Raw genomic sequence first — 20,903 nt, 5'->3', positions numbered from 1 at the left:
ATTTTGTATGTCCCTCTTTTTTTTAACAGGGGACGTCTTCCAGCACTATGAAACTATGAAAATGCTGGGTAGAGGATCATATGGATGCGTCTACGACGGGATCCGTTTGTCTGATTCACGAAAGGTAGGTTTTTTTGCACTCTTGGAAGTTGGAATTTAAATTCATTAAAAGTTACATCAAGGTTAATTACTGGAATCATGTGACCTCTGCACATATAGTTAATTAATTGTAAAACATTCTTACAAAAAAAATCTTATTTTTTCTTTCCCTTGGAGAACAGGTGGCACTCAAATATGCGCTGAAGACAGAAGCCATGGAAAATGTCCGTATTGTAAGTAGGCAATTCCTCTCTTCGTTTTATTACTCTCAGAGTACACAGTCACATTAATAATAGGACATTTTAACAAAATGTTGCAGTCACAAAAGGACCATTGTCAATAGCGTATGAACTTCCGAACCAAGCAGCTTTCTGTTAGTCAGCACAGTTAATTCGCGTGACTTTACCCTCACGCAAAAATTCCCATTAAAATGACCAAATTTTGCCCAGTAAAAGTGACCGAAACTTTAGTAACTATTTCCAGTATTTCAATTACTTAACTCTTCAAACCTATACTTACCCAAATGCAGGACATAATTCTGTAGTAATTCATTTAAATTAAACCATGTCCCCTAATTATCTCACTTTTGTATAACTATTATCTCTCCTGTAGGGTCTATTCGGCAAATCCCCTCCAAATGAGGTCGCTATGATGGCTCTTATGAACAAAAATCCCAGTGTTCCTCAAATAATAAAGCTGCTGGACTGGTACGAGACACCAGAGGAATATGTACTGGTCTTAGAGCGGCCCACGCCATGTGTAGATATGAGGATATTTTTATGGCAAAATGGTGGCATACTCAAGGAATCGACGGCACGAGCTGTGATGCGTCAGGTTGTCACTGCTGCAAGAATATGCAGTGAGAGGGGCGTCCACCACAGCGACATCAAACTGGAAAACCTGCTCATCAACCCAAACACCTTGCAGGTCAAATTAATAGACTTCGGTTGTAGCAAACGCTTGAAGAAGTCTTCTTATTCGAAATTCTGTGGTACGTATTATTCCACAAATCTATGGTGAATAAATCGACAAAAAGCTATGGAAATACAAATTCATTGCAATGGACGAAATCTTGTTCTTTCTTCCAGGCACAAGAGTTTATGCTCCCCCTGAGTGGGTCAGGCATGGAAAGTATCATGGCAAGCCTGCAACAGTGTATTCTTTAGGCGTACTGATGTTCAAGATGCTGTCTGGGAAGTATCCTAGCGAGAACCATCCTAGCGAGAACCTCCCTCAGATGTTTGGTGAGCCCTGGTACACAGAAGACATTTCCAAAGGTGAGAGGATGTGGACGGGTCATACAGGAACTTTTATTACTGCTTAAAATAATATGATCAGTTACACAAAGTATAACACTTACAATAATAACCGGACATCACTCCCCTCTTCACAGAATCCAGAGATCTGATCTCTTCATGCATGGAAAGGGATCCAGCCAAGCGGATTAATATGGAAAAGATCCTCCTCCACGACTGGTTCCAGGTATCGATCCTCACCTAAAAATGTTTGGAAATAAGATACCGTCATGAGAGGAAGAACGAGAAACAAAAGAAACCCAGAGAGTAGGTAAAGAAAAAACCTTATGTGCCTAAAAGAAAAGTAAGCGCTTTGAGGTCTCAGAAAAAGCGCTATATAAATGTAACGAATTATATATATATATATATATATATATATATATATATGTGTGTGTGTGTGTATATCCATATATGCAATCACAGGTCAAAGCACAGCTTACATGCACTATTGGTTGACGTTGAGACGCTATAGTCGCGGGACAAAACACCGCTCTTCCGTTCCGATAACAACATTAAACAGGTTCTCCCCACTCAGTGAATCACCCACTGAGAATCCTGTTGATTGTGCCCTAGTTATTGGTGATTCTATTACACGGAACGTGAAAATAGAGACACCAGCCACCATAGTCACATGTTTGCCGGGAGCCAGAGCGCCTGACATCAAAGCAAATTTAAAAGTGCTGCTGGCTAATGCTAATCGTAAATTCTCTAAGATTATTATTCACATCGGCACAAATGATGTTTGACTCCGCCAGTCGGAGATCACCAAAATTAATATTAAAGAGGTGTGTGAACTTGCAAGTACGATGTCAGGCACTGTAATTTGCTCTGGCCCCCTTCCTGTTCGCAGGAGTGATGAGATAGTTAGTAGATTGTGTTCACTCAATGGCAAAATAATATAGAATTCATAGACAATTGGAAAAGTTTTTGGGGCAGACCTGACCTGTTGAAAAGAGATGGTATTCATCCCTCCTGGGATGGTGCTGCTCTTCTCTCCAGTAATTTGGCTCATAGTCTTAGAGATAAAACATGACAATCTGGGGCTGGTTTCACAAAGATAGACTTTGACTATGGCTTAGATATAGTAGATAGTCAGACTTCAGATAGACATCTAAATCAGACCGTTGCACAAAGCACTTAAGACTCTGACTATCTTAAGTAGGACTACACTGCAATGCATTCTGGGTAAAATAAGACATTTTCAAAACAAAAAACATGGCGGATCGAGTAAGCGCATTCAACCGCTCAGGGGTGCGTTTCCCGTACAACTATATAGCTCGCTGCTTAAAGCCACACTAAGTAGAAATTGTGTTTTTGTCAAACAGCGACCCCTAGAGTCGCTGTGGAATTATATTATAAATTTTTTACATGATTGCAGCTAAATCACAAATAAATAGTCTATAGTCTAGGCCTACTGTATAATTTAATTTGTGTTGTTTTTATTGGAATGTAAACATTACAAAATGCCAGATAACATCAATTAAGTTAAATGTACGTCGCATTATTTCATAACATTGGCCGTTATGATGTCATTAGACATGATTATTGCAATTTATCATAATAGTTTGCAAATTGTGCTCGTTTACACTATTTACAACCTCTACGTTAGGCTTATTTATGATAATTATGTGAGATATTGAAAGCTGTTCTCATGATAATCGCAGGAATCAACGTCAACAGCGTCGTCTGATATCCCTCAGGACTACGTGATAAATACACCTCACAACACCTGAGTTCAGCTGGCAAACTAATTCGTGAGGCATAGCTATCTGATTTATCAAAACGATTCCATTTACACCTGGTCACATAAATGTATTTTTGCGAAACGGATTTAAATTCGATCTTCAATTCTCACGCTATATGCAGATTTAATGGAGTGCACGTCACCGAGATATGAGCTGCATTTTATAGATCATCAGCTAAAATTTCAAAATCAAAGACCGCAATAAGAGAGAGCAGTAACAGCCCTGGTAAGATCATTTCGTTTCTTTACTTTTAATGATGAAGATTGTGTGTTAAGCGTCTGCGACTTACTTTCACTTTGATTTGCGATAGTTTGCACGTTGGCTTGATGCAGTTGCTCATCTGCGGTGATGCGTGTTCCAGCGCGTTCTGGATATAACATAATAGCCTATACAACGCTCTCACACGTTTTTTTATTTATTTATTTTTAGCATTTTTGGGAGGAGTACAATTTACATATGTGGTTTCAACAACCATATGCATTTACACTTGTCCAGTTTCGTCTGGAATGTGTCTGATCTCCTCCTGAAGTGGTTTGAGGGATCGGATTCAAATCCGTCTCAAATGCTTTTCGGAGGGCATTTAAACCTGGACTTTTCTCGATCGGATAGCTATCCGATCTGAGAAAATGCATTAAGTGGCCAGGTGTAAACAACCCCCATGATAAAAACATACGCACGAAAGCCGAAAACAAACGCTGGTTGGCCTCTCACGTCCAAATTTGACGAAGTGGTGGGGGAAGTGACGTATGCCGTAAAGCAGTCGAATTTTGTAGTTCTTTTTGTGCTCGTTACTACCCGAACACCGAAGTTACATAGTGCCAGTAAAAGCGATACAGACCCTGTCAGGCTATGGCAGACGTGTCATTCAACCTATTGTAAGTCGATGTACCATCACAAGGATCTTGGAAATATATTATGAAGGTTGAAAAGTTACATAGTGTCGCTTTAACTACCATAGTACGATGCATCGTTGGAGAAATCAACTACCCTTACGAAAAAAAAGTATACTTCAAGTTCATTTTATGAAGTATACTTGAGTAATGTTCAAGTATATTTTTAAGTATACTTTATGTAGTAAGTATACTAATGTCAATATGTACTAGTAGTAAACTTGTAAGTGTACTATTTTAATACCGCTTGGGACTAAATTGGCCCACTTGAAGTATATAAAAGTATATGTTTAAGTGTACTATAAGTGTAACAGTAGTAAACTTTAAGTGCACAACTAGTTCATAATTATGTTTCTCATTTGTACTGCAAGTGAACTTATGAGTATACTAGTAGTTTACTATTTTAATACTTGTAGCAACTTTGAAGTATACTCTCAGTAAACTACTAGTTTAGTAGTTTTATACTACAAGTTTTATTTTAATGTACTCTCAGTAAACTACTAGTTTAGTAGTTTTATACTACAAGTTTTCTTTAAGTGAACTTAACATTATACTTATAGTTTACCATTTATATATTATTTTTACTCTTTTGGTGTACTCTCAGTAAACTACTAGTTTAGTAGTTTTATTCTACAAGTTTTGTTTTAATGTACTCTCAGTAAACTACTAGTTTAGTAGTTTTATTCTACAAGTTTTCTTTAAGTGAACTTAACATTATACTTATAGTTTACTATTTATATACAATTTTTGCAGTTGCAGTAGGCCTATACTACTATGTTCAAATGTAATTTTTTTATACTTGAAAAATACCTTTAACTCTACTTTAATTTTAAAAACATTTTATTAGCTTCATGCATCCTTTTTTATCAACACTTGAATGTCAGTAAGTTTCATAAAGGCAACATTTTAAACAAAATATTTGAGAAAATCACATTTTTGTCAAAGACTACGCCTTGATCAGATCCAGAACGATGATCAAAACACAGGTGGAGTAGATCGAGTCCAACACCCCCAAAGCTTCACAGTCGTTTTCTCTTCATGGGTTAGGCCTACGCTTCATTTCATTTGGAAACATTAAGCAGTTTGGATTTACAAGCTGTTTAATGTTTGATATTACATTATTTTACATTTGAGTGAGCAATCTTCTATCACTTGTTTCAGCTTCTTCTTCTCCTGTGTTTTGATCCAGAGATTCTGTACTAGAAGATGTGTCATAGCGCCCCCTACCGTATATCAGTGAAAACATGGATAGCTGGAAAATTCAGTCAATGGTGGAGAAAAGTTAAATTAAAGTAAATATGTACACTACCAGTGGACTAGCCTACACAAAAATTCAGATACGCAGAATTAGAAACATATCTGTTTTATATCAATATTTTAATCATATTTTCAAACAAAGTTTCATAAGACTGTATATGAAAAACAATGTAAAAAAAAGTATATTTAATAGGCTACTCGATCAAAAGAGTTAACACAACTACAAGCCAAGTATACTTTCAATAATTCAAATTTTAAGTATATCTCGATCAAAAGATTGAGTACAAGTATAGGCCAAATATACTTGTACTTTTCTCTCAGTATAAGTCAAGTACACTTAAGTGTAATTAAGTATATTTTTGAGAAGTATATAAAATGTAGACTGAAAGTATGCTTTCTTCTTTTTAGTTGAAAAGAAGTATACTAATAGAACACTTGAATAAACTTTTTTTCCATGCTTATTTTATTTACTCTATAAGCTATTCCACCCGAAAGTTTGTTACTATGTATATAAAGCTGAACATGTTAGTTTATAAGACGGTGTGTAATATTATGTTTTAAAAAAAGTATTTAATAAGCTACTCAATCAAAATAGTAAACACAAGTACAAGCCAAGAATACTTAGAATACTTAATTATACTTTTAAGTATATCTCGATCAACAAGTATAGGCTAAATATACTTAGACTTTTCTGTCAGTATAAGTCAAGTATACTTAAGTGCAATTTGAAGTATATTTCTGAGAAGTATATAAAGTATATTTCTGAGAAGTATATAAAAAGTAGACTGAAAGTATACTTTCTTATTTTTAGTTTAAAAGAAGTATACTAATAGAACACTTGAATAAACTTCTTTTTCGTAAGGGTAGCTAGTCACGACTGTTTCCCGAAACCGTCTGTCGCAAAGTATCGTTCAACCACGTTGGTTTATGACGTCTCGCACGTGGTGGACTAATAACTTATTTTAATTAATCTGTTTGAGATCGAATTAACGCTAGATTTTGTCATATAAGTTACAGACATGGCATCTGAAGACCATTTCAAATTTTTCTCAGTTATTTTGCTTTATTACCAGTTTCAATATTTGGCTCGTTCTTACATAGTAGAGCACGTTCGCACATGCGCAGTCTTCAAAAACGGTGCTTTAAATCTCTTGACAAACTAAAAGACGTAAATTACATTTGTATGTATTCTAAATAAATAACACAGGTTGTACTGAATGTCAGCTTGCTTATTTTGCTAAAGATAAGGATTTATTCAGTCTACATCTCATGTAAACTAGAAACTATGCTTCTAACCACAGCTCGAGAGCTGTCGTTCCAACCACACAAGTTTGCGATGCTGTTTGCGAACGTTCGTTGGAACGATGGTTTCGGGAAACACCAAATCGTTGAACTATGCTGATAACGACGGAACTTGCGACCATAGTTGGCTAACGATGCTTTCGGGAAACGCACCCCAGTGCAGTTTACCCCAGCGGAAAATATGTGTTTGTTGGAATATAACAGTTACTAGGACATTTTACTTGGGAAATTTAGCGGAGAATGTAGTAACAAGAAGAAATGTTTAATTTGGAAAAAGATTGCTTCGACAGTTAAAGGGATAGTTCGGCCAAAAGTGATATTAAACCCATGATTTACTCACCTTCAAGCCGTTCGAGATGCATATGTCAATCATTTTTCAGACGAACACATTTTCAGTTATTTTAGAAAATGTCTTAGATCTTTCAGTGGTTATAATGTCAAGTTATGGGGTCCACCTCCTTCAAGTCCCAAAAATGTGCATGCATCCTTCACAAAAGTAATCCATCCGGCTCCAGGGGGATAAACGAAGGCCTTCTGAGGATAATCCATGCGGTTTTGTCGTAAAAATATACATATTTAAAACTTTATAAATGAAAATAACTGGCTTCCGGCAACGGTCGACACTAGTTCACGAGAGATGGATGCCGGCGTAGGACGTAGCGTAGGAACCGTCGTGACGTAGAACGAACGCTATGCTACGTCCTACGGTTATATTACATTATAACCACTGAAAGATCTAAGACATTTTCTAAAATAATGTGTTCATCTGAAAATGTGTTCGTCTGAAAAATGATTGACATATGCATCTCGAACGGCTTGAGGGTGAGTAAATCATGGGTTTAATATCATTTTTAACAGGCGACGTCTTGCAGAACTATGAAACTATGAAAATGCTGGGTCAAGGATCATATGGATCTGGCTACGAAGAGATCCGTTTGTCTGATTCATGAAAGGTAGTTTTTTTGCACTCTTGGAAGTTGGAATTTAAATTCATTAAAAGTTACATCAAGGTTAATTACTGGAATCATGTGACAAAAAATGACAAAATTTAAAATGACAAAATTTTGCCCTGAAAAACTTTGCCGGTCGACAGTAAAAGTGTCAGTATAAAACTTTAGTAACTATTTCCAGGGTCAACCATTAAATGTATCATGGCAAGCATTCAACAGTGTATTCTTTAGGCATACTGATGTTCAAGATGCTGTCTGGGAAGTATCCTCGCGGGAACCTCCCTCAGATGTTTGGTGAGCCCTGCTACACAGAAGACATTTCCAAAGGTGAGAGCATGTGGACATACAGGAACGTTTATTACTGCTTAAAATAATATGATCAGTTACACAAAGTGTAACACTTACAATAATAACTGGACATCTCTCCCCTCTTCACAGAATGCAGAGATCTGATCTCTTCATGCATGGAAAGGGATCCAGCCAAGCGGATTAATATGGAAAAGATCCTCCTCCACGACTGGTTCCAGGTATCAAATAAGATAAGTAGGTAAGGAAATAAGATACCGTCATGAGAGGAAGAACGAGAAACAAAAGAAACCCAGAGAGTAGGTAAAGAAAAAACCTCATGTGCCTAAAAGAAAAAAGGTAAGGAAAGGAAGTACAGTGCTGGTCAGAATTATTTGCCCCCTTGGTAAATATGATCAAAGATGGCTGTAAAAAATAAATCTGCATTGTTTATCCTTTTGATCTTTCATTCCAAAAATTCGCAAAAATCTGACCTTTCATTGAAGTAAAAGAATTACAATTAAGAGAAAAGGTAACGAAAGGTTAGATGAAGCAGACACACTCTGTCAGTTCAAAGCTAGACTAAAAACACATCTCTTTGACCTAGCATACACATAACACATTATAGACTTCTATAATTCAATGTTAGGCTGCATTGATCAGGTACATCCTGATGTACTCGTTACATCATAAGAAGAATGGCATCTACACTAATTTTTGTGTTTTTGTTTATCCCGAGGTTTTACCGCAGCCTGCCGGATCCAAGCTGTATCCAGATCTGATGAAGGACCCGCGCCTGGACCCGATGTCATAGTGGGGTGCTAAAGTGAAAACCTGGCTAAAACCAGACAATTATATTACTTTAAATGAGTCCACCCCGCAAGATTACTGTTATAAACATGAGCCTCGTCTGAAAGGCAAAGGGGGAGGTGTTGCTGTAATTTATAGTAATATCTTCAGAATTACTGAGAAGTCTTGTTTTAAATATAATTCTTTTGAAGTGTTGTTGCTAAATGTAACACTTTCTAGTGTAAATGATAAATCACGTTTAACATTTGTGCTGGCTACTGTATACAGGCCACCAGGGCACCATAAAGACTTTATCAAAGAATTTGCTGATTTTCTATCAGAGTTAGTATTGGCTGCAGATAAAGTACTAATTGTTGGTGATTTTAATATACATGTAGATAACGAAAAAGATGCATTGGCATTTAAAGACATTCTGAACTCTATTGGAGTTAGACAACATGTGTCAGGACCTACTCATTCTCGTAATCATACTCTAGATCTAATATTATCACATGGAATCAATGTTGATGCCGTTGAAATTCTGCAGCAGAGCGATGACATCTCAGATCATTATCTAGTCTCGTGTAAACTTCATTTAGCCAAGGTTGCAAAGTCGACTCCGTGTTCCAAATATGTTAGACCTATCAATTCTTCTTTTTTTTGCCCAACTTATTATTATTGTGGGGTTATTGTGGGGTTAGATGAAGCAATAAAGCTGTAGAGTTTGGATATAAGTTTTCTTGGGTGGTTTGCTATTTCCAATAACTGTTCACTGATTTTAGAAGGCTGTAGGGTGTTAGTTAAAGTTATTTTGCTTTGAATTAAGGATTTAAGCTGTTGGTAGTGGAGAAATTGGTTTCTCCCGATCCCGAATTTCTGGACAATTGAGGTAAATGACATATATTTATGATTTTCAAATACGTGGTGAAGGTGGGTGATGCCATTTTGTTGCCATTTGGGGAAGTGGATCGGTTCATTGTGAAGACGGAGGTCAGGGTTGTGCCAGATGGGGGTATACCTACATGGTGCTAGGGGTGATTTGGTGATTTTGTTGGTTTTCCACCAGGCTGCCAGAGTTGTTGCAATTGTAATGTTATGATAGAAGTCCAGTTTTTTGATTGACTGTGGTAGAAAGGGGAGGTCTGCAATTGAGTTGGGGGAGCACAAGTATTGCTCAAGGTCAAGCCATGGGTTGGAATGTGTCTGTTGTTGAGTCCATTTATATAGGTACTGTAATTGGTTTGCCAGGTAGTAGTGCATGACATTTGGTGCTTCAAGTCCGCCTAAGTGTTTTGTGTTTTGGAGTGTTGTAAGTGCTATCCTTGGTTTTTTATTTTTCCAATAGAAGTGAGTGGTGAGGGAATCTAGTTTTTTTAACCAATAGTCTGTCGGGGTAATCGGAATCATTGAAAATAGGTAATTGATCTGGGGGAGTATCTTCATTTTGATTGTTGCGATACGGCCTATGAGTGTGAGTGGGAGCTTGTTCCATCGTTTATAATCATCTTCTATTTTCTTGAGGAGTGAGGCATAGTTGAGATTGTAAAGCTCTGACAGCCTGGGGGAAATTGATATACCTAAGTACTTGATGTTACCCGTGTTGAGGGGAAGGGAGGGGTCATGAGCTGCAGAGTGAACATTGAATGCTTCGTTGAGTGATTGTCATGGAGTTCGTAAGTATAATAGTAAATCATCTGCATATAGACTAATTTTGTTTTGAGAGTTGTTGACTTGGATTCCTTTAATTTTGTTGTTTTGGCGTATTGCTGCTGCAAGTGGTTCGATGAATATGGCAAAAAGGGATGGAGAGAGTGGGCATCCCTGTCTGGTTCCTTGGTGCAGAGTGAAGCTTGGTGAAGTGATCCCATTTGTGACGACTGCGGCCCTTGGAGAAGTGTATAGTGTTGTTATCCATTGGATGAACGACTCTCCAAAACCAAATTTACGGAGGGTGGTGAATAAGAATGTCCAGTTGACCTTGTCGAATGCTTTTTCTGCGTCTAGTGATGCAACTATAGTTTTTTGTGGCTGTCCTTGTGCAATGCTGATGAGATTGAAAAGTCTGCGAATATTGTCTTTTGCGATTCTGTTTTTGATGAAGCCTGTCTGGTCTGGGTGAATTAGTGAATGCATAACTGTTTCAATCCTGGTTGCTAGAGTCTTTGTGATCATTTTCAGATCAGTGTTGATTAATGATAATGGGCGGTAACTAGAGGGGTGTGTTGGGTCCCTGTTGGGTTTCAGAAAAACAGTAATGAGCGCTGTGTTCATATGTGTGGGAATGGTACATGTGGTTTGGATTTCTGTGAGTAATTTGTTGAAAGTTGGTGATAAGATGTCCCAAAAGTGTTTGTAGAATTCTGCCGGTAGTCCGTCGGGTCCAGGTGATTTATTGTTTTGCATGCTTTGTAAGGCTTTGATAAGTTCTTCAGGGGTGATGCTGGGTTGTTCTAAAACGTTTGCTTGTTCTGTGGTTAATGAAGGAAGGTCCAGATTGTTAAGAAAGGAGTCAATTTCAGATTGTAGAGGTTGGGTGCCGGTAGTGTACAAAGAGCTGTAGAAATGGCGAAAAGAGTTATTGATTTCTTGAGGGTCCTGCGTAGTTTTACCTGAAGTGTCCAGAATTGATGGGATGAGTGATTTGTCTTTTTTGAGTGATTTGTCTTACTTCTTCAGATGGGGCGGTAGACTGTGGATTGCTAAGCAGTTTTATTTTCTGCTCAAGGGTGTTTTCCAATTGTTGTTGCTGTTTTTTCTTGTGTGATGAATATGATATAATTATGCCTCTCATGACTGCTTTGCCCGATTCCCAAAGTGTTGATGGTGAGATTTCTGGAGAGTCGTTCATCTCCAGAAAGGATGCCCACTCTCTTTTTATAACAGTGGTAAAATTAGGGTCCTCTAGGAGAGAAGTGTTGAAGTGCCATCTTGTAGAGGTTTTCTTCTGTGCTGGGATGTTTAATGTTAAAGATACAGGAGCTTGATCACTGATAATAATTGAATGGATAGTATTTTCTGATATCTGTTGAATTAATGAGTTGCTAACCAGAAAAAAATCTATTCTAGAGGAAGAACGGTGGGCTGAAGAGGCATAGGAATATTCTCTTAAAGGGTTAGTTCACCCAAAAATGAAAATTCTGTCAGTAATTACTCACCCTCATGTTGTTCCAACCGCGTAAGACCTTCGTTGATCTTCGGAACACAAATTAAGATTTTTTTTTGATGAAATCTGAGAGCTGATCACTTCTCCGTAGGCTGCTAGGTGGCCCAAACTTGCTGGCCCAGAAAAGTTATTAAAGAGATCGTTAATATAGTCCAAGTGACTACAGTGGCTCAATCTTAAGTATATCAAGCGACGAGAATACTTTTTGTACACAAAAACAAACAAAAATAACGACTTTATTCCACTATTCATTTCCTTCTCTCTGGGCCTCTAGTTGTGCGTCACACACATGACCAGTGTCGGCCAATAGTGAGCCTACGTGGTGACGTGTAACACAGACGCGCTGCGCAAAAACACTACGAGGCCCAGAGAGAAGAAAATGAATAGTGGAATAAAGTCGTTATTTTTGTTTGTTTTTGCGCACAAAAAGTATTCTCGTCGCTTGATATACTTAAGATTGAGCCACTGTAGTCACTTGGACTATATTAACGATCTCTTTAATAACTTTTCTGGGCCAGCAAGTTTGGGCCACCTAGCAGCCTAAGGAGAAGTGATCAGCTCTCAGATTTCATCAAAAATATCTTAATTTATGTTCCGAAGATGAACGAAGGTCTTACGCGGTTGGAACAACATGAGGGTGAGTAATTACTGACAGAATTTTCATTTTTGGGTGAACTAACCCTTTAAGAGAATATTCCTATGCCTCTTCAGCCCACCGTTCTTCCTCTAGAATAGATTTTTTTTCTGGTTAGCAACACATTAATTCAACAGATATCAGAAAATACTATCCATTCAATTATTATCAGTGATCAAGCTCCTGTATCTTTAACATTAAACATCCCAGCACAGAAGAAAACCTCTACAAGATGGCACTTCAACACTTCTCTCCTAGAGGACCCTAATTTTACCACTGTTATAAAAAGAGAGTGGGCATCCTTTCTGGAGATGAACGACTCTCCAGAAATCTCACCATCAACACTTTGGGAATCGGGCAAAGCAGTCATGAGAGGCATAATTATATCATATTCATCACACAAGAAAAAACAGCAACAACAATTGGAAAACACCCTTGAGCAGAAAATAAAACTGCTTAGCAATCCACAGTCTACCGCCCCATCTGAAGAAGTAAGACAAATCACTCAAAAAAGACAAATCACTCATCCCATCAATTCTTGACACTTCAGGTAAAACTATGCAGGACCCTCAAGAAATCAATAACTCTTTTCGCCATTTCTACAGCTCTTTGTACACTACTGGCACCCAACCTCTACAATCTGAAATTGACTCCTTTCTTAACAATCTGGACCTTCCTTCATTAACCACAGAACAAGCAAACGTTTTAGAACAACCCAGCATCACCCCTGAAGAACTTATCAAAGCCTTACAAAGCATGCAAAACAATAAATCACCTGGACCCGACGGACTACCGGCAGAATTCTACAAACACTTTTGGGACATCTTATCACCAACTTTCAACAAATTACTCACAGAAATCCAAACCACATGTACCATTCCCACACATATGAACACAGCGCTCATTACTGTTTTTCTGAAACCCAACAGGGACCCAACACACCCCTCTAGTTACCGCCCATTATCATTAATCAACACTGATCTGAAAATGATCACAAAGACTCTAGCAACCAGGATTGAAACAGTTATGCATTCACTAATTCACCCAGACCAGACAGGCTTCATCAAAAACAGAATCGCAAAAGACAATATTCGCAGACTTTTCAATCTCATCAGCATTGCACAAGGACAGCCACAAAAAACTATAGTTGCATCACTAGACGCAGAAAAAGCATTTGACAAGGTCAACTGGACATTCTTATTCACCACCCTCCGTAAATTTGGTTTTGGAGAGACGTTCATCCAATGGATAACAACACTATACACTTCTCCAAGGGCTGCAGTCGTCACAAATGGGATCACTTCACCAAGCTTCACTCTGCACCAAGGAACCAGACAGGGATGCCCACTCTCTCCATCCCTTTTTGCCATATTCATCGAACCACTTGCAGCAGCAATACGCCAAAACAACTAAATTAAAGGAATCCAAGTCAACAACTCTCAAAACAAAATTAGTCTATATGCAGATGATTTACTATTATACTTACGAACTCCATCACAATCACTCAACGAAGCATTCAATGTCATCAACAAATTCTCAAAAGTCTCTCACTACACAATCAACTGGAACAAATCAACTATACTTCTGCTTTTAGGAGACGATGTGGACTCTGCAGCTCATGACCCCTCCCTTCCCCTCAACACGGGTAACATCAAGTACTTAGGTATATCAATTTGCCCCAGGCTGTCAGAGCTTTACAATCTCAACTATGCCTCACTCCTCAAGAAAATAGAAGATGATTATAAACGATGGAACAAGCTCCCACTCACACTCATAGGCCGTATCGCAACAATCAAAATGAAGATACTCCCCCAGATCAATTACCTATTTTCAATGATTCCGATTACCCCGACAGACTATTGGTTAAAAAAACTAGATTCCCTCACCACTCACTTCTATTGGAAAAATAAAAAACCAAGGATAGCACTTACAACACTCCAAAACACAAAACACTTAGGCGGACTTGAAGCACCAAATGTCATGCACTACTACCTGGCAAACCAATTACAGTACCTATATAAATGGACTCAACAACAGACACATTCCAACCCATGGCTTGACCTTGAGCAATACTTGTGCTCCCCCAACTCAATTGCAGACCTCCCCTTTCTACCACAGTCAATCAAAAAACTGGACTTCTATCATAACATTACAATTGCAACAACTCTGGCAGCCTGGTGGAAAACCAACAAAATCACCAAATCACCCCTAGCACCATGTAGGTATACCCCCATCTGGCACAACCCTGACCTCCGTCTTCACAATGAACCGATCCACTTCCCCAAATGGCAACAAAATGGCATCACCCACCTTCACCACGTATTTGAAAATCATAAATATATGTCATTTACCTCAATTGTCCAGAAATTCGGGATCGGGAGAAACCAATTTCTCCACTACCAACAGCTTAAATCCTTAATTCAAAGCAAAATAACTTTAACTAACACCCTACAGCCTTCTAAAATCAGTGAACAGTTATTGGAAATAGCAAACCACCCAAGAAAACTTATATCCAAACTCTACAGCTTTATTGCTTCATCTAACCCCACAATAACCCTGCCCAAGGGGAAGTGGGAAAGCGACCTCATGCTATCTCCCGACCCGGATTTCTGGACACAGATCTGCAGGAATACCTTTACTATGACCACCAACACCAATTTACAACTCATACAATATAAAACCATCCACCGAACTCACATCACTCAGAGCAAACTATTTAAAATGGGATTATCTGACACAGACACCTGCTCACAGTGCACCTCTGGGAGCACAGACACCTATCTCCACGCCACTTGGCTTTGCCAGCCTGTTCACTCTCTCTGGATCACATTTACCAACACACTATCTTCGATCCTGGACTGCGGAGTCCCATTGTCTCCTGCACTCTGTCTCCTAGGAGATACTTCAGAAACAAAAAGAAGAAGTGATAGGTCTAACATATTTGTAACACGGAGTCGACTTTGCAGCCTTGGCTAAATGAAGTTTACACGAGACTAGACAATGATCTGAGATGTCATCGCTCTGCTGCAGAATTTCAACGGCATCAACATTGATTCCATGTGATAATATTAGATCTAGAGTATGATTACGAGAATGAGTAGGTCCTGACACATGTTGTCTAACTCCAATAGAGTTCTGAATGTCTTTAAATGCCAATCCCAATGCATCTTTTTCGTTATCTACATGTATATTAAAATCACCAACAATTAGTACTTTATCTGCAGCCAATACTAACTCTGATAGAAAATCAGCAAATTCTTTGATAAAGTCTTTATGGTGCCCTGGTGGCCTGTATACAGTAGCCAGCACAAATGTTAAACGTGATTTATCATTTACACTAGAAAGTGTTACATTTAGCAACAACACTTCAAAAGAATTATATTTAAAACAAGACTTCTCAGTAATTCTGAAGATATTACTAGATATTACCCCCATCCCCCTACCCCTACCCCTACCCCTACATATCATGGGTACCTATCTTAGGTACAAATAGCACATCTTACATACTATCTACATTCAATCATGCAAACACTTAAACTGATAACATGGAATGTACGTGGCTTTCATACCACCCCTAAGAAAATTAAAGTAATCAACCACCTCGTTAAATTAAGGGCAGATATTTGCTTCTTATAAGAAACACACTTAACAGATACAGAACTACAACATCTCCATTTCAAACAATTCGACAAAATATTCTCATCTACATTTAATAGCAAGCAAAGAGGCGTTTCTATCTTGATAAACAAAAACATAGGCTTCACTCTTAATTCCTCAATTTCAGATCCAGAAGGAAGATTTATTATCATCAATATATCAATCAATCACTTAACTTTTACACTAGCAAACATTTACGCTCCAAACAATGATGACCCACTTTTCTTTCATAATCTCTTCTCTCTGTTGTACAATTCCACAAATCTCATAGTAGCCGGAGATTTCAATACTGTTCTCAACCCATCATTTGACCATACACACAACCACAGTAACACACGAACTTGTCACTCATCAGAAGTAATTAAACAATACATGACGGATTATGGCCTTGGCGATAGCTGGAGAGCAAGGAACCCACTGTTAAAGGGTTAGTTCACCCAAAAATGAAAATTCTGTCAGTAATTACTCACCCTCATGTTGTTCCAACCGCGTAAGACCTTCGTTCATCTTCGGAACATAAATTAAGATATTTTTGATGAAATCTGAGAGCTGATCACTTCTCCTTAGGCTGCTAGGTGGCCCAAACTTGCTGGCCCAGAAAAGTTATTAAAGAGATCGTTAATATAGTCCAAGTGACTACAGTGGCTCAATCTTAAGTATATCAAGCGACGAGAATACTTTTTGTGCGCAAAAACAAACAAAAATAATTACTTTATTCCACTATTCATTTCCTTCTCTCTGGGCCTCTAGTTGGTTCACGTAGTGTTTTTGCGCTGCGCGTCACACACATGACCAGCGTCGGCCAATAGTGAGCCTACGTGGTGACGTGTAACACAGACGCGCTGCGCAAAAACACTACGAGGCCCAGAGAGAAGGAAATGAATAGTGGAATAAAGTCGTTATTTTTGTTTGTTTTTGCGCACAAAAAGTATTCTCGTCGCTTGATATACTTAAGATTGAGCCACTGTAGTCACTTGGACTATATTAACGATCTCTTTAATAACTTTTCTGGGCCAGCAAGTTTGGGCCACCTAGCAGCCTAAGGAGAAGTGATCAGCTCTCAGATTTCATCAAAAAATATCTTAATTTGTGTTCCGAAGATCAACGAAGGTCTTACGCGGTTGGAACAACATGAGGGTGAGTAATTACTGACAGAATTTTCATTTTTGGGTGAACTAACCCTTTAACAGTGGGTTCCTTGCTCTCCAGCTATCGCCAAGGCCATAATCCGTCATGTGTTGTTTAATTACTTCTGATGAGTGACAAGTTCGTGTGTTACTGTGGTTGTGTGTACGGTCAAATGATGGGTTGAGAACAGTATTGAAATCTCCGGCTACTATGAGATTTGTGGAATTGTACAACAGAGAGAAGAGATTATGAAAGAAAAGTGGGTCATCATTGTTTGGAGCGTAAATGTTTGCTAGTGTAAAAGTTAAGTGATTGATTGATATATTGATGATAATAAATCTTCCTTCTGGATCTGAAATTGAGGAATTAAGAGTGAAGCCTATGTTTTTGTTTATCAAGATAGAAACGCCTCTTTGCTTGCTATTAAATGTAGATGAGAATATTTTGTCGAATTGTTTGAAATGGAGATGTTGTAGTTCTGTATCTGTTAAGTGTGTTTCTTGTAAGAAGCAAATATCTGCCCTTAATTTAACGAGGTGGTTGATTACTTTAATTTTCTTAGGGGTGGTATGAAAGCCACGTACATTCCATGTTATCAGTTTAAGTGTTTGCATGATTGAATGTAGATAGTATGTAAGATGTGCTATTTGTACCTAAGATAGGTACCCATGATATGTAGGGGTAGGGGGAGGGGGGTTCCCAGGCTGGCTAGCTGGCTCGTTCAAACAGACACAAAACATAGATGGACAGGACACAAATATAAACGCTGATGTACTCGTTACATCATAAGAAGAATGGCATCTACGCTAATTTTTGTGTTTTTGTTTATCACGAGGTTTTATCGCAGTCTGCCGTATCCAGGCTGTATCCAGATCTGATGAAGGACCAGCGCCTGGATGCGACGACAACGCAGTCCTGAAGTGTCAACTAGTCTCTCCTCTTCCGCCGGATCTAGGCCGTATCCAGATCAGATGGTGGATCTGCACCTGGACCTAACCATGACGCATCCCTGAAGTGCCAGCCTCATCAGCATTTTGGTTCCTTGCCACTGTTGCCTTGGCTTTTGGCTTGCTTAGTTGTAGCAATATATTGTTCAATATATTGTTGTTGTTTTTGTACTGTTTTTCTAGGGGTTTCTTATATTCCTATAAATAGGAACATTGTGTGTACATTTAAGATAGGCCACTTAATTTATTATTGCAATATTCAAGTATGATACTAAATCCCACAGAAAAAAGGGCTTCTATTTGTGATGCACTGTCTTTGCATTTGAGCATTGCACATTTTAAACAGGACACACATTAGCCGAATAAATTTTAGCCAATACAAACATATTTATAGAAAACAGTTGACAATGAATAGACAGGAGTCCAATAATAGCAAACCGAATCACTTATTCTAAAAAGAATATCAAGTAGCCTGTAAGTAAGACGAATCCGACATATAATGAGGGCTGTGTTAACAGTAAAACGTCCGTCATTTAACAAATTTTTAAATCACGGATGGATAATACAAAATGCTTTCTGACATTTTGACAGAAAAAAACACAAGCAAGAACAAAATGTAAACTTAGCCCATCAATTTTCATTTTTACAATTATCTTCTCTCTCTGTGTGCGCACGTGTTTGTGAGAGAGAGCTCGCGCTTATCAGTAATCCACAAACCACAGCACTTTCATAATCACTAAGCCATAGCGATTTTTCATTTTTATTTTTATTTATTGTTCAGCATTACTTGAGCATTTTATAATTTTCATGGCTGAATGATGTCTTCCTCTTGAGTGACCATGGATGACGGAGTATTTTAACATAATCCATGGGATCCGTGTGATCATCGAATCCATAGGATTAAGTTAACAAAATACAATATTTAAACTTTCCACATCCACCCCAGGCCATTTACCTTCAGGAGTTATTACTGTGACTAACTGTACTGTCCTCGCTAATGAAATCAGTCAGACGGCTGGCCGCTAGTGATGGGCGATACTGCAAATTTCGGTATCGATCCGATACCAAGTAAATACAGGGCCAGTATCGCTGATATCGATACCGATACCGATACTTTTTTATTTTAAAAGCATGCACTTGAACTTGTATGCACTTTTCTGTGCTAGAGCAGTGTGTCATGGTTTATGAGGTGAATATACGTTTTTATGACTACTAGGCCTAAATATTTTGTGATTTGTGCTCTCAACTCGCCTGCAATAAGTCAGTGACTTTTACAAAACTACCCTAATTATAGTACTAGCCTACTAGTACTAGCCTACTGTTCAAAAGTTTGGGGTCTGTAAGATTAATTCTCTTCTGCATTTATTTGATCAAAAATACAGTAAAAACTGTAATATTATAATTTAACATAGGCTATCTGTTTTCTATGCCATAGTAAACTGTAATTTATTCATGTGATCAAAGCTGATTTTTTTTGGCATCATTACTCCAGTCATGATGATAATTCATTTTAAATATCTCAGATGTAAAGTTATTCGCTGTCAAAGTGACGCCAAAATGAATGGGAGTCAATGGAATGCTAACAGCAGGTGATGGTCTGCTAATCAATGGCGGCGCCGGGGAAGCTTCAGTTTCTGGCTGAAAGATTACCCCCTTGGCAATTACCAAACCGGTTCCGCCTTTATCACACTAATGTACATATTTTGCTACAGCAAATAAATAATATTAATTATGAAGGCTACATTCAAATAAATTGATAGTATAAAATTTTCTTCAAAACTATATCTAAATTTTTAATGCGTGTAGGATTAATGCTATTTAAAGGGATACTCCACTTTTTCTGGAAATAGGCTTATTTTACAACTCCCCCAGAGTAAAACAGTTGAGTTTTACCGTTTTCGAATCCATTCAGCCGATCTCCGGGTCTGGCGGTACCTCTTTTAGCATAGCTTAGCATAGATCATTGAATCGGACAAGACCATTAGCATCTCTCTCAAAAAAATGACCAAAGAGTTTCTATATTTTTCCTATTTAAAACTTGACTCTTCTGTAGTTACCTTGTGTACTAAGACCGACGAAAAATGAAAAGTTGCGATTTTCTAGGCTGATATGGCTAGGAACTATACTCTCATTCCTGCGTAATAATCAAGAAACTTTGCTGCCGTACCATGGGTCCAGCAGGCGTAATGATATGATGCAGCGCCTGAAAATAGCTGGGGACTGTTGAATGAATGAATGCTGGGTAGGTGCCTGTAACGATGTTAAATAGGCTAGGCTATTTAATTAATCTTAGACAGTGCACACAGGAGGAGAATGACAGTCAACTATGAATATTATGCAAGCATTTTTGGCATAAGCATGTAAATAGTAAAACGATTGACCATGAAAAATAACTAAATAAATGGTCGTACTGTGGTGAAATAATGGCGTATGTTTAACAGCCGATGCTTTCTCAGATCGGCTTGGGTTGGATTAAAACTTCATATTCCGATGAGTTTGGAAATTCTGTACACAGTAAAAATAACAATAACCCTTTTCATGTATATGAAAATGTCCAAATTTTCTTGCGGACACTCATTTTAGATGGCGTTTAGTCAAAGAATGAAAAGTAAATTCTATATCAGTACTCAATTCAAACGTGTAGAAATTAAAGCGTAAATATCAACGTTATAAAATTAAAGGGCCCCTATTATGGATTTTTGAAAATGACCTTTCATGTAGAGTGTAACATAGCTCTAATGAAAACATCCTGCAAAGTTTTA

General features: G+C 38.1%; 1 long non-coding RNA gene across 2 annotated transcripts; it reads right to left on the bottom strand.

The window, feature by feature from the left end:
- Positions 1-1,077: 1,077 nt before the first annotated feature.
- Positions 1,078-8,053, bottom strand: LOC309513114. 2 transcript variants are annotated; one of them, XR_014211315.1, is made up of 4 exons: positions 7,944-8,053; positions 7,776-7,839; positions 1,460-1,595; positions 1,078-1,350 (listed from the first exon to the last, which is right to left on the bottom strand). It is a non-coding gene; the product is annotated as an uncharacterized lncRNA (long non-coding RNA). The 2 variants fall into 2 exon arrangements; XR_014211314.1 differs by having other exon boundaries at positions 1,078-1,595.
- Positions 8,054-20,903: the final 12,850 nt, after the last annotated feature.

This window comes from Leuciscus leuciscus, assembly GCF_965113295.1.
Source record: "Leuciscus leuciscus genome assembly, chromosome: 13".
Classification (NCBI taxonomy): domain Eukaryota; kingdom Metazoa; phylum Chordata; class Actinopteri; order Cypriniformes; family Leuciscidae; genus Leuciscus; species Leuciscus leuciscus.
Note: the sequence above shows the minus strand (reverse complement) of the source record. Positions and strands in the feature narration are given on the sequence as shown.